The 12,446-nt window shown below is 52.7% G+C and overlaps 1 protein-coding gene and 1 pseudogene across 4 annotated transcripts in view; one reads left to right on the forward strand and one right to left on the reverse strand.

Moving 5' to 3' along the window:
- The window catches only part of LOC144128210 (E3 ubiquitin-protein ligase RNF19A-like), an 88,742-nt gene that overhangs the window by 5,156 nt on the left and 71,140 nt on the right, over positions 1-12,446 (forward strand). The gene's annotated exons all lie outside the window — the stretch shown is intronic.
- Positions 4,832-4,950, reverse strand: LOC144130740 (U2 spliceosomal RNA; annotated as a pseudogene).

Genomic DNA, 12,446 nt, shown 5'->3' on the forward strand with positions numbered 1-12,446 from the left:
GCTAGTCAACACCGCGCTTCGCGCGAGCCGGCATATGTCGAAGCATGAGTGACGTCACGCACGGCGTAGTTTCTCTCTCTCGCTCCCTAGTCACTAGAGCGCATGCGCCACTAGTAGCACTGAGCCACAGGTGTTCCGCCGCTGCGAAGCGCCGCGCCTTTCCTCAAAATCCCACTTTCAATTTTCAGTTTTTTTTTCCCTCTTTATCTCCCTCCTATATCCCTTCCTTGACGGCGCGGTTCGGGTGTCCACCGAGATATGTGAGACGGTTCCTGTGCCATTTCCTTTCCTCAAAAGCCAAACAAAACAAGTGAGCCAACGGCGTTCGTAGAATTCATTGGCATTGACAACTTGCAAAGACCGTTCATTTTCAGGAAAGGAAAGACGCACAATCGGCTCCGTGGGCCACTATAACTCCGTCTCACAAGATGTTTGCAGCACTACGAAAGGTACAGCTCTCTCGTCCAATCAGGATGGCGCGCACTACATTAGTGTGTTCCTACGCGCCTGTGGCTCGATCCACCTGATGTCCAGGTGGCTTCTTTCTACCTCTATTTATAGTAGCACCGAGCCACAGGTGTTCCACCGCGCAGCGCCGCGCCTTTCCTCAAAATCCAACTTTCAATTTTCAGTTTTCTCTCGCTTCTTTCCCTCCTTTATCTCTTCCTTTACGATGCGGTTCGGGTGTCCACCGAGATATTGTCTTTCTTCTTTCCCTCCCTCCTTTATCCCTTCCTTTACTGCGCGGTTCGGGTGTCCACCGATATATGTGAGACAACGAGGGTACTGTTCTCATCAGTTCCTCTGTTGTCGCGTCGCAGTAAATTTCAGTAATCGTGTCATGTGCATATAAGTTTATTTACTCCAGCGTGCCGAGGCAGCCGAGTGTCGATGGTGGCGAAATGCAAAACAAGCCCATGTGCTGCGCGAGAGGCAACGCACGTTAAACGGGTTCGATCATCTCATCGTCCTCATAACAACTGAATTCAGCACTGCTGGTTGTGTCGTCCTCCAGGTTGACAACAATGGCCGGTCCCTGGTCAACAACATCGTCGATGATGTGGTCCAGTTTTCTCATCACATCTTCCTCACTGATAATATGCTGCACGTAATTCTTCCATTTCTCAACAGTCACTTGCGTGATGCCTTGCCAAACCAGAGGCTCGACGTCTTGGAGCTTAAACGTCTTGTTTTGGCTGGCCACGAAACCCTTGACGTCGCTCCAGACAAGCTCTATCGGGTTCAGTTGGCAGTGGTACGGTGGCAGGCGCACAACGAGATGGCCAGCAGCTTTAGCAATGCAGTCGACACGGTATTGCTCCCCACCTGTGTTCACATTGCTGACAAGCTGCATGAGCTCGGCCTTCACCATGCCGCTGCTCCACGCGACACCTTTTCCGGACAGCCAAGCCTGTATGCCCTTTTTGAGGCTACTCATCCGCGGCACTTTATCCTGCTTCACAGAATGATATGGCGCGTTGTCCATCACTATAACGCTGCCGGGTGGTAGTAGTGGGAGAAGTCTCCTGGAGAACCAGTTTTCGTAGTGTTCCCCGTTCATTTCCTCGTGGTAATCGCCCGAGTTTTTCTTCGCTCGGAAAACTTCCGCTGCGCCTTCGACAAAACCTTGCTCACTACCGCAATGCGTCACAATAAGCCTGCCACCTTTGCCACTGGGGTTTTGTAGACCAGTCGACAGTCCGGATCGATGCGCTTGGTGTGCAGATTGGATGGTGCAGTCAGTCCACACTCGACTTCGCGTGTGGCCGGCGTGGCGTTAACCCACGTTTCGTCGGTGAAGAAAATAGGCCTACCCTGGCGTCGCAGCTCCGCTATCTGGCGCAGGTACCGGCGGCGACACTGCACAATGTGCGTCGCTTCGATTAACATCGCATTCCGAGAGCGCTTCTTATATCGGAAGCCAAGTTTCTTCAACATCCTCTGCATTGTCGCTGCGGACACGGTCGGTAGCGTTTCGTCCTCTTCGAAATGCGCAACCACCTTCGCGATAGTTGGAATTTCCCCTCTCTGGAAAAAGGTGTGTACCACCCTTCGCAACACGCTCAGGTCAAATTCGTCCAGCTTCTTCGTCCGCTCGCGGCCTCTTCCGCCAGCACGCTTCTTCGGTGACAACACTCGGCCCGCGTTCAACGTCTCCGTTGTCCACTTGTAAAGCGTTCGCTCGCTCACCTGCGTGAGTTTTGCCGTCCTCTTGATGAGCGCATTTGTACTCCAACTGCCCCCGCACTCGACGCGAAGCGCTTCAAGAACATTTAAAGCCACCTGCTTCGCCTGCTTGGGGAAACAGCGCACTGTCGGTGTAGAGCACACAGGAGACACAACAGACTCGTCCGACGCCATGTTGGAAAGTGGCGACGCATCACTACCTCGCAGCAGGCCTCCGCAGAGCTGTGTCCGTACGGGCTTTGTCTGGTAATTTCACCAGTGATTGAAACACTCCCTACCATTTAAATATACCTGTCCAAATCATGTTTTAGTTGCAATGCTTATTGTTTTGATTAATAGTCATACACTCCTCAAATATTCGAGGGACTATTTTCTGCGTTTCTGCAGCCCTGATTGGACGAGAGAGCTCTACCTTCCGTAGTGCTGCAAACATCTTGTGAGACAAAGTATAGAGACCTCAATCTCGCTTTCGCTTGGTATATCCTAGATTGGCTGGGCTAATGCACATTAATTTTTTATGGAAGCAAAGCGCTAAGGCGCCCGTGTGCTGTGCGATGTTAGTGCACGTTAAAGATCCCCAGGTGGTCTAAATTATTGGGGAGCTCGCCACTACGGCACCTCTTTCTTCTTTCGCTCCCTCCTTTATCCCTTCCCTTACGGCGCGGTTCAAGTGTCCGCCGATATGAGACAGATACTGCGTCATTTCCTTTCCCCAAAACCAATTATTATTAGTAAAGAAGTTGGAGGCTAGCTTTCGACGAGGGCTCGGACCGATGACATATGCACTTTCAGTGGCATGCTTTAAGCGGTTGAGGTGTCCACCTAGATGTCGAGATGTGTGAGGTACTGCGTCCTTTCCTTTCCTCAAAACACATGCTTTCGCATTCCTCCAGGTAAGCAGATTTGGGTGCCCTCACAATTTTTTTATTTTTTATGGCGTCAGATAGTCTAACATCATAATTACATAGCGGGGCGGCGTGTTTGCCATAAACTGAACGCTTCAACGTATTCAGTTGTCGCATCCTTTATCGATCCTCCTTTCACGTAGAGTCTGGCGGCGGCGGAACTTGTGACATTACAAAACCCTCGAAAGTTCTGCCCTTCTTTTTCGTTTTCGCGGGCGCCCCGCAGGATCCTGTGGCGGGATTCCGTAATAGCGTGTTCGGTAACCGCATCCTATGCTGCGGTAATCGTGCGGACGCGATTCCCGCACCCCAGCGAGGAGGATGACGTTCTTCGACGTTTCTCCGAAGCGCGGAAAATCGGACCCCGCGTATGGGGGGCAAGGAAGGCGGGCGGAGGTGACCCGGGGAGGAGGAGGACTAGCGGCGCGTGTATAACACCCTTCGGCGGCTTGGCGCAATCGCGAGTAGTGCGCCCTGTGGCAACAGCCACCGCCGCGGGCTTAGTGGGTGTAGCAACCCGGCGGTGTGTGTGTGTGTGTGTTCGTTCTCGGTGGTTGCGAAAGTGAGAGCCTCCTCCTTCTGAGCCGACGGGAAGTGCAAAGGCGCGACCCTCTTGGCGCTTCGTATAAAATATGCCACGGAGTATAGTGTATACCCAGCTTCGACCGGGGCGTCATGTTGGGAAAGAAAAAAAGAAATATTGAAATAAATGCGCCCTCTGAAGCGTAACTGCACGATCCGATGCCGGGGGTTGTCGGAGCGGTGTTTTATTTTTTGTGTGCGTGGCGTCGTTGGTGAATTTGACTCCCGACCGGGGCAGCCTCGTTTCAGTGGGGAGGACGAAACGGAGGAACTCAACATGACGACGCTTTTTATTACACTCCAAACAGGAATACGCCCGTAGCGCACTCTTTTGTGCCAGAGGACATTTCACCCCTTTTTACTCCGTTTCTGTTCAGAGTGCAGGAGTCAGGCCTGGGCATGCATAAATGTGGGTAGCTTTGACGCGCTGGAATGTCCATTGGTGGTGTGTGTTATTGAATACCACCGCGTTGAGTTTTCGAGCGCGTCAATTGTGCCACGCTTCCTCCGGGACCCCTTCCTTCGCTACTCTGCTCGTCGCACCTGGAAGCCGACCAAATGTTTTGGTGACAGGAAACGAACGCCGCCGCGTTCATGCGAAGTGAAGTCAGCGTGGCGGAGGTGGCGTTGAAAGGGACGCCGGAAAGCCCAGCTGCTTTGGGACACGATAATGTTGAGAAAGACGCGTGGCGGCGCTGCTTTTGTTGGTATACCATTTCCTGGCTCGCCTTCTAATTACCGAGCAGCGCTCGCCGGCGCTCTTGGAGTTTTATCTGCACTGCGGAGGACGTTCAAGAGAGGCAGCGCGCCTGCTGCACGTTATGCGGATTTGGTGGTTGTCTGGCGTTATCGTAAAACGTGCATAGTCGTGGCCCATCAGTGTGAAAATTGGATTTTGAGGAATATCTGTCTCACATATCTCGGCGGACACCCCAACCGCGCCGTAAGGGGAGGGAAGGAGGTGGGAGAGAAAGAGGTTCCGTAATGGAGGGCTCCCAATGTGCCTTTGTATTTTTCTGTCTGTTGTTGCAAGGAAAAAAGAAAAGGAAAGTGCACAAGCCTGCCCACTGGCTCAAGCCAAGCCACAATCGCTACCACGTGCAGATGGTAGGAGAGTTGAAAGATGGGATGGAAAGACAGGATAGTAAAGACGCGCTTAAGACAAGGCCGATCCCGGAGGCAGTGCAATACCAGGGCAACCGGTGGCGGAAGTGAAGCAACCTTCAAACCCTCCGCCACATTTCCAAAAATGTTTAATTGGACCAGTAACAGGTATTCTGCGGTTCCAGACATTCGCATTTTGCATTTTTCGTGTGGCACATTCCTCGCACAAAACACTGGAAAGCAGGTGGCGCTGCTGCGTATCTTGGGCATTCTAAATAGTGTACGCGTGCGCAGCCGAGATGAGCTGTCGTTGCGTTTTACACTTCGTCCCAACGCATACACCTGGAACCCATTGATGTCCCTTATACGTTTGTCTACACCCACGGGCACCGACACGTCGGTCGAGGAGAGCCTTGTAGCATTTTTTTGTGCGTGGAATGCATGCCCGCTTGCCGGCACCCGTAGCCGCCTTACATCCATGCCCGGCAGCCACAGTGGTGTCGGTCATGTGCACTTCGATCAGCGAGGCTTTCGCCATCAAAGTGGCCTGGCATAAAGCCCCTCCACGATGGCGGGATGAATGGCTGGATCGAAGATAGGAGCGTCCCCTTGGAACGGGGTGGTGGTATATAGTTGCCACCATGCTCGGCTGTTTCTCTTCATATTTCTGTAACGGTGTTATAAATAGGTCTATGAATTCGCCATTTTCTTTAAATTGACCTTATGTGACCTCTCTCGTTTTGGGCCACCTATTTTCTAGTTTCTTTTTACCAACTTCTACCGCAGATTCAATCACATGACCATTATCTCTAAACTCTAGCCCCTCAGGCAGATTGAGAGTGCCTGCATCGACATCAGGATGTATACCATCACATTCGAGAATAAGATGTTCAACTCTTCCTACAGATTTGCCACACACTGCACATGTGTCATTTTCTTCACACCGTGATCTAGCTTCAAAGAGTAGGGCGCTGCCTTTTGAGTTATCATAGAACGATTCTTTCCTGATCTGCCTCTTTTTTTCAATTTCTATATAATTCTACACTCTGCTTGATTTCCATTGAATCGAATCCAGCGCACTCTTGTGCGAAAAAGGCGTTGCTAGGGGCTAGGTGTTTCCTGCTGAGGGCACCGGCCTTCCCCTTTCGGGCGGAGGGGGGGGGGCGGGGGGGGGGGGACTGGTTACACGACCTAGGGACCCATGTAAGGACCGTAGCCGCGAATGATGCGCCGGCGTTGCCCGGGAGCAGCGACTGTGGGCGGTCGCTCGTGTCTATCGCCTCGTGCCTTTGCTCGAAGGTTCCGTGTGCTGCAAATTATGGCAGTATTTTCCTTCTCGTTCCGTTTTTCCGCCGCTGTTGCGGCGTCCTTTGTCGCTCGGCCGGCGAGTGCGCGCAACCGCCGGGTAATAATGACCCCCCGTGAGGTTTCGGTTTGGCAGCCGGCGTCGCTCGTTGCCTTTCCGTCACTCGGCCTTGAGTGCGTCGTCGTTACGGCGTCGAACGTAACGAGGGGAGCCCCCTGTCGTGTGTCCTCCCGGGCTGGTGCGTGCGTTGCTTTCCTCGTTTGTACGCGCCTTCCCCTTCTTCCCACGGGTCGCGTATGCACAGTATGCCGAAGGGGCCGACGACACGTGTCCACGGGAGGCAGCGAAGAGAAAGCGTAGTGCCCAGCAGCTGCGGGCTCTTACGCGCGCAGTTCGCGGCACTTCGGCTCTCACGCGATTGCTGAGCGTTAAGTTGCACCTTGTTTGGGCACCCGTTCGCGTGATGTCTTCTTGTTTTCTTTCTTTTTTTTTTGCACAACCCCCGTCCAGCTGATACACCTCGCCGCGCTGGTCAAGGTGTGCGATGCGCCCTGTCTCTCTATTTTGCTGCTGGCAGCGTGCTCGCGAGGGATCTGATCGAAGTGATCCGGAGATGCTATCTTGGCTGCTGAGCGCGGGTAGGATGTCGAGCGAGAAGGATACGAAGTGCTTTGGGAGAGTACTCTCAGGTCATGGGTAGCAGCTCACCGGTGCCCCCAGTGAGGACAGTGTGTAATATCGGTAGTTAACCAATTAACCTTCTATGATGGGTTGTATGAGGACAGCTTTGTCGGACATGGAAGGGGAGAGAACAGAGTAAATGGAGTTCATGATCTCACTCCTGAAACCGGGAAAAGTGCAAGGCGCAGCATGGAATGCGGAAAACAGACAATATGGCGCAGGCTAATCAGCGGGCGGAAGAGGTTACCTGCAGTGAACTCGACCGATCAGACGTTGGCAGCGATGGTTAAAGGCTGCTGACGGTTCCATGAAAGATTGCTCGGACAGTCATTGCATTTAATTCGGCTCTTTGTGTGACTGCTGTCTATGTATACTTAGAAAGCTCTTCGCGTTTTAACAGCTTCGTCGGTTAGTAGCTTCGAGTGGCGGCGTTGTAGTCACACCCGTCAGTTCCTTCATGCGAGTCATGCTTCACGTGCACTACTAGCAGCGGGGTGTTGCACCACAGGCAGCGCGAAGGAAAGACATTTCAGATTGTCGAGACGGAGCTCCGCCAGAGTGACGGAACAGGCCGCACCAGGAGCAAGTCTTCTTGGCCTGTCCGTTACACCGGCACCGCCGGCGCCGCTTTTGCCACGGGGTCAATTGTTTGTTCCACTTCGTTTCTTTTCTTTTAGTCATGCGTACTCATCGGTCGCGACTTTCCGGTGACGTGGGTCGTGGCTGACGACTCCGTGCAGCGCGGGGGGATAGGAAAGCGGAACATGCACGGCCCCCTCCCTGTTCCTGCCCCGGGAACAGCCGCTGGCCGATGCGCTTCCGATGATTCACCGCACGTGCGTTGCATGTGCGATGAGCGCACGCGGCCGATGATTTTCCGCGGTCGCGGTGCTGCAGTCGCGGGTTCGCGTAGCACGTGACTGGTATCTGGAGCCCTCTCGCTGTCGGCCTTCATTTTTGCTCCTTTATTCTTTAGAGTATAGGCGGTCCCTCGGCGGAAGCGCGCATTGCCGTGGCTCTGAGTCATCGGCGATAGTGCCTGTCGGCGTCAGCGGTAGACTCGCGTCCGCGCTGCTGTCCACGCTTACGGTCGGGCGTCAGCCGTGCGTCGCGGGTGTTTAGAATCTTGATTGTCGCGGGTCGCGCGTATCGAAAACGGTAGTGCCAATCTGATCGCTTGTTAGGAAAGTCCCGGGCGCCCGGAGACACTGGCCGTCGTTTTCGGGCGTCGTCGATCGCTGACGCCATATCCTCTTCTCGTTGCAGCATCCGGGCGCGAATGTTTTTGTCGCGGTGGAAGCCTATCGCAAATTGCGACCGGATTTCGAGCCCTGTTTCGTCTGTTGCACTCGCGAGCTCCGGTCGGGGCTCCCTTTGCAGTGTCACCAGGGGCAGACTATGCGATGAAGTAAATAAATACTTGTTCCCTGTAGTCCTGTCGTATCAGGGACGCAAGCGGTGAGTGGCGGTGTTCGCTGTGCACGGAAAAGTTAGGGAGCACACTTAGGACTACTTAAGTGCTACGAATGCGAAAGCATTATGTCTCATCGTGAGTTCTGCTGCAGTGCTCATTGAAGATTTGTTGCGTGTTTGTCCTACACACTAAACAATTTCTCACCCTTAAGGGTATAAATCAGCTGTCCCCAGACGAGCACCCTTTTCCAATTGTTCGGAGCTAAAAATGGGTGCAAAGATCAGCACCCTTAAGGAAGGGTGCACTTAATGATACTTTAGAGGATGTAATGGTTGCACCCTCATTAAAGGGTAGTATTTTTCCATAACACCTCTACGAATGCATGTTGGAAGGGTGCTCCACATTGATCCACCCATGAAGCAAAAGCCTTGGACTGACGCGTCCCCTCTAAACTTTCATGCTGTGTGCCCTTCCTGAAGGGTGCTGATCCCCGCACCCTTTTTAGCACCCAAAAGGGTGTTCGTCTGGGGACAGCTGATTTGCACCCTTAAGGGTGAGAATTTGTTCAGTGTGTACCTTTTCCTCCGCCACCAGACCGCAGACCATTCGGAAAGGCCTTCACCCTAGAGGTTCTTACCTCACTGTAAAGGTCTTTACCCTAACTGGCTTCAACGTAAAGGTGTTTACCGTGAAGGCGTTTGACCTAAACGCCTATATCATGCAATGTCCGTGCTGCATTGCCCGTGGTATACCGTTAACTATCTTGTGGTCTGCTTCAGACGAGACCATGGTGATGTCACTGGTGGTTTTCAGACCAGTGCTGCTGGACAACGACGACACCGCCTGGCTTGGCAGACGCCCGTACGGATGGCGGTGACGTCTTTCGAGCCTGGTGGAGTTCGTTCTTGTAGATTTTTTTGTCATGGATACGTGCTTGCAGTTCGCTGGGATGCTCAGGTATAGTATATTTAGAGCAGGCACCTCGCCGTGAGGCATGCGTTTTGGTTTTGCTATAAAAGTTGCTCCCACGTAACGTGGGGTCTCCGGTGAAGCTGTTACTACGCACTTGCGTGTACGAATGCTATCTGCACAGTACCCGGATGTTGACTTATAGCACCACTACTTAAGTTTAGCTCTGCTTTCGCAACTCTTGAGAGAGAAGTTTTCCTTTTCATTTCTGCCATGCGCCCTCTCCCAACGCTGCACGAAATCGCGCGTCTCGCAGTCTTTTCCCTCCCCCGGTTCTGCACTTGAACCTATAGAGCTTTCAGGTGTTCGGTGGGAATGGCAAATGAAATTTGCAGTGTGCTTTTGCGCTAATACCTCCGATGGGAAGCTGTGGAGACTGAACAGAGATAAAATAATAAAGCTGAATAAAAAGTTACCATCATGGATATCAACGTTATACAAATGTTTGTCAGAAAGTAACGCACAAGCCACTGTAGCTCGGTAACGGTAAGTACTGTAGGTAAATTAATCTTTGTAGGTAGAAACATTTGTCTTTTGGCAGGTTACAAATGTCACTCGGCATACCATCCATTATGAGTCACTCCCTGCAGCCATCTGTTCGTATGACACGAATGCTCGCTCGTAAAACTCTTCAGGTTACTGTAGTGTTTCAGACGTGCAATGAGCTCGTTGTCATCTCGAAGCTGTTTCCCACACAGATGAGCCTTCAGTCTTCCAAACACAGAACTTTATGGGAGTTGTGGCACCACTAGTGTCAATCGAAGTTGGCCAATCATCTGATTTGTCGTGTGTGCAGCGTGCGGTCTTGCATTTTATCTTGAAGCAGCTTGATCTCCCTTTCCTGTAACTGTGACCCCCATTTTTCGTAAGATACGCTGCAAGTGATGACCAAAGACGAACAATATCGCCGTTTAGTAATAGTCGTTCGACGTTCGAGAAAGTCTATGAAAATAATCACCCCTCCTCCCCTTTCGATCCTAAAAGAGTGTCGACATCAATTTGTTGCTTGACCTGACAGGTTGCAGCTTCCTTTGATAAAGTAAGCCTTAATGACTTCATTCTGTCAACTGCATCTTGCTCTTACAATCGGAATGAAACGGCCAAGTTTCATTACGCCTGGTGACTCTATGAAAACATTGTGGACAACCTCCAGAGACACTTTGCAGAAGATCATCACGCAAATTCTTCCTGATATGTATCATCTCCCTTGTGAAGAGCCGTGGAACCCAGTGAGCATTAATATTTCTGTATGCCAGTCCAAATAGCGTCCACTGAGATACTTTTGCCACACTTGTGTGTGTCATGATATGCCTTATGGTGATGCATCCGGCATTTTGGGCGCTTTCGTCAATGAATGATGCCTTTTCATTGGTCCGCCTAAACGTGGCCGTGGCTTGGACGGTGCAACCACCACGTCTACACCTCTGGAGCCAACGAGACACATTGCTTCTAATCAATTTGTCGTACCCGTAGACTGCAGGCAACAGCTTTCTGCGAATCAGTGTTACCGAGTTACCCCCGGATTTATACAGAAATTCGATCACTGCATGTTGGCGTAATGAAGGCACCCTTGCTGGCTTACCCGAAGCAGGAAACAAAAACTTAGGCATTAAAGGACCATCGCTTGTGCAGTAAAAGACCATTGCTTCTACGTACAAAATTTTAAGCTTCCGGCAGAACTGGTCACATCTCCCACGCTTGACAAAAGGAAGGCTGTTCTCGCCAGCCCTGGCCACGGCAAGAGCGCAGGAGGTCGCCGACAGACTTAAACTGCCGGCCACCTGGAGCGGCTTAAGTGACCCAAGATCACCATCTTCCTGACAATAATAAGTTTCTCTCTCTCTCTTTCCCTGGCACTTACCACGTACCGAGCTGCCGTGGATTGTGTGTTACTTTTCTACTTGTATTTCTGCTCGTCAAGTGGAGCGCCGATACCGCTGTCGTATTTCTATACATTTTTTTTCCCTTCCCACGCCTTCCCTTATCTCGACCGATGACGTTCGAAAAGGTTCTTGCCCAGCACAGAGCATTGTTTGGTGTTCTCCAGTCGCTCGGTGCCCACTGCGCCTGGATGCGTGGCGCGGACTTGACGCGAGTCTTGGACGAGCCGGCCGTAATGGGGAAATGTGGAAGCGCCATCCTGCCAGGCGCGATCGCCCTGTTTTGTTTCGCCCTCGCGCAGCGGACCGTTACAGGCTGTCTTCGAAAGGTCGGGCCGGCGCCTGCAGTGCCCGTGCATCGGACGGCCGCCGCGTAGCGTCCCCGCAGTCCAGCCCCGGCAGCTGGCCGTTGGTGTAACGCTCCCCGTGACAGCTTCGCTTACCCCCTCCCCCTCGGGAGTGTTCGTTCCAGCTGCGCGCGTGCCTCGTTTCGCTAATTATCGCGCCACCGCTGGACACCGTGACTCGGTGCGCGTAACGGCTGTTTCTCTCTCGCTCTGCGGAATCGAACGAAAAAAAAAAAAGGGGGAGACAGGTGCCCGACGGGCTCGCGCTTTAACCCGGCTTGTCAGATGGAAGGAAGCACAGCTGTGCTCATTTTCTAGATTGGCTCCGCGCATCCCGTCTGTGCGGAGGCGCCGGCGCCGCTTGCGTTTTTTTTCTTTTCCGATTCGTTTCTACAGGTGCGCGCCATTCAAAGTGGGGACGCACATACATAGGTGATGACGAGATTCATTTGTGCTAGTTCGCAGAACTTTAGAAGGTAGTGTAATGGGTGCATCGATGGGGAACCGTGTTCGCATCGGTGGAGTGTCCTCCATTGAACGGCCGCGATCCCCGGCTCGACACTGAGCAGACGCTGTGGCCAGTGGTTTCCAAGGGTCAGGTGCGCGTGGCTCGATCTTCGATGCGCGTGAGCAGCGCGTCTATCGGAGCTCTGTCGGGTTCGTCGGATCCTTCTTTTTGTTGTTTTGCGTCAGCAGTCGTCGCTACATACTTTCCCGCGTACTCGTGTGGCGGGGCAATACGATCTCCCCGTTATCGGAGTCGTCTTGCCGATCGGCGGCGATGTTTGCGCCGGTCCGTAGGGCGGCCGACGGACTTCGGCAGTGTGTCCGGGGGTCGTCACGTGCCGAATAGCGCGGCGGTCGATCTGCTGCTGCCTGTATCGTGTTCTCAGTTCCGCGTCCCGCCGCTCGGATGTCTCTTTGTGTTTGACTCGAACGGGCGCCTATCCTCGTTTCTATTTTTTTTTCCACACGATAACGCCGGCTCTCATTATGCTGTGCGTCACTAATCGGACGACGGGGCTTTTCGTGCGGTTAATTGCGTCGGATACGGAACAGCACTGACTGCGA

This window comes from Amblyomma americanum, chromosome 4 (assembly GCF_052857255.1).
Source record: "Amblyomma americanum isolate KBUSLIRL-KWMA chromosome 4, ASM5285725v1, whole genome shotgun sequence".
NCBI classification, from domain to species: Eukaryota; Metazoa; Arthropoda; class Arachnida; order Ixodida; family Ixodidae; genus Amblyomma; species Amblyomma americanum.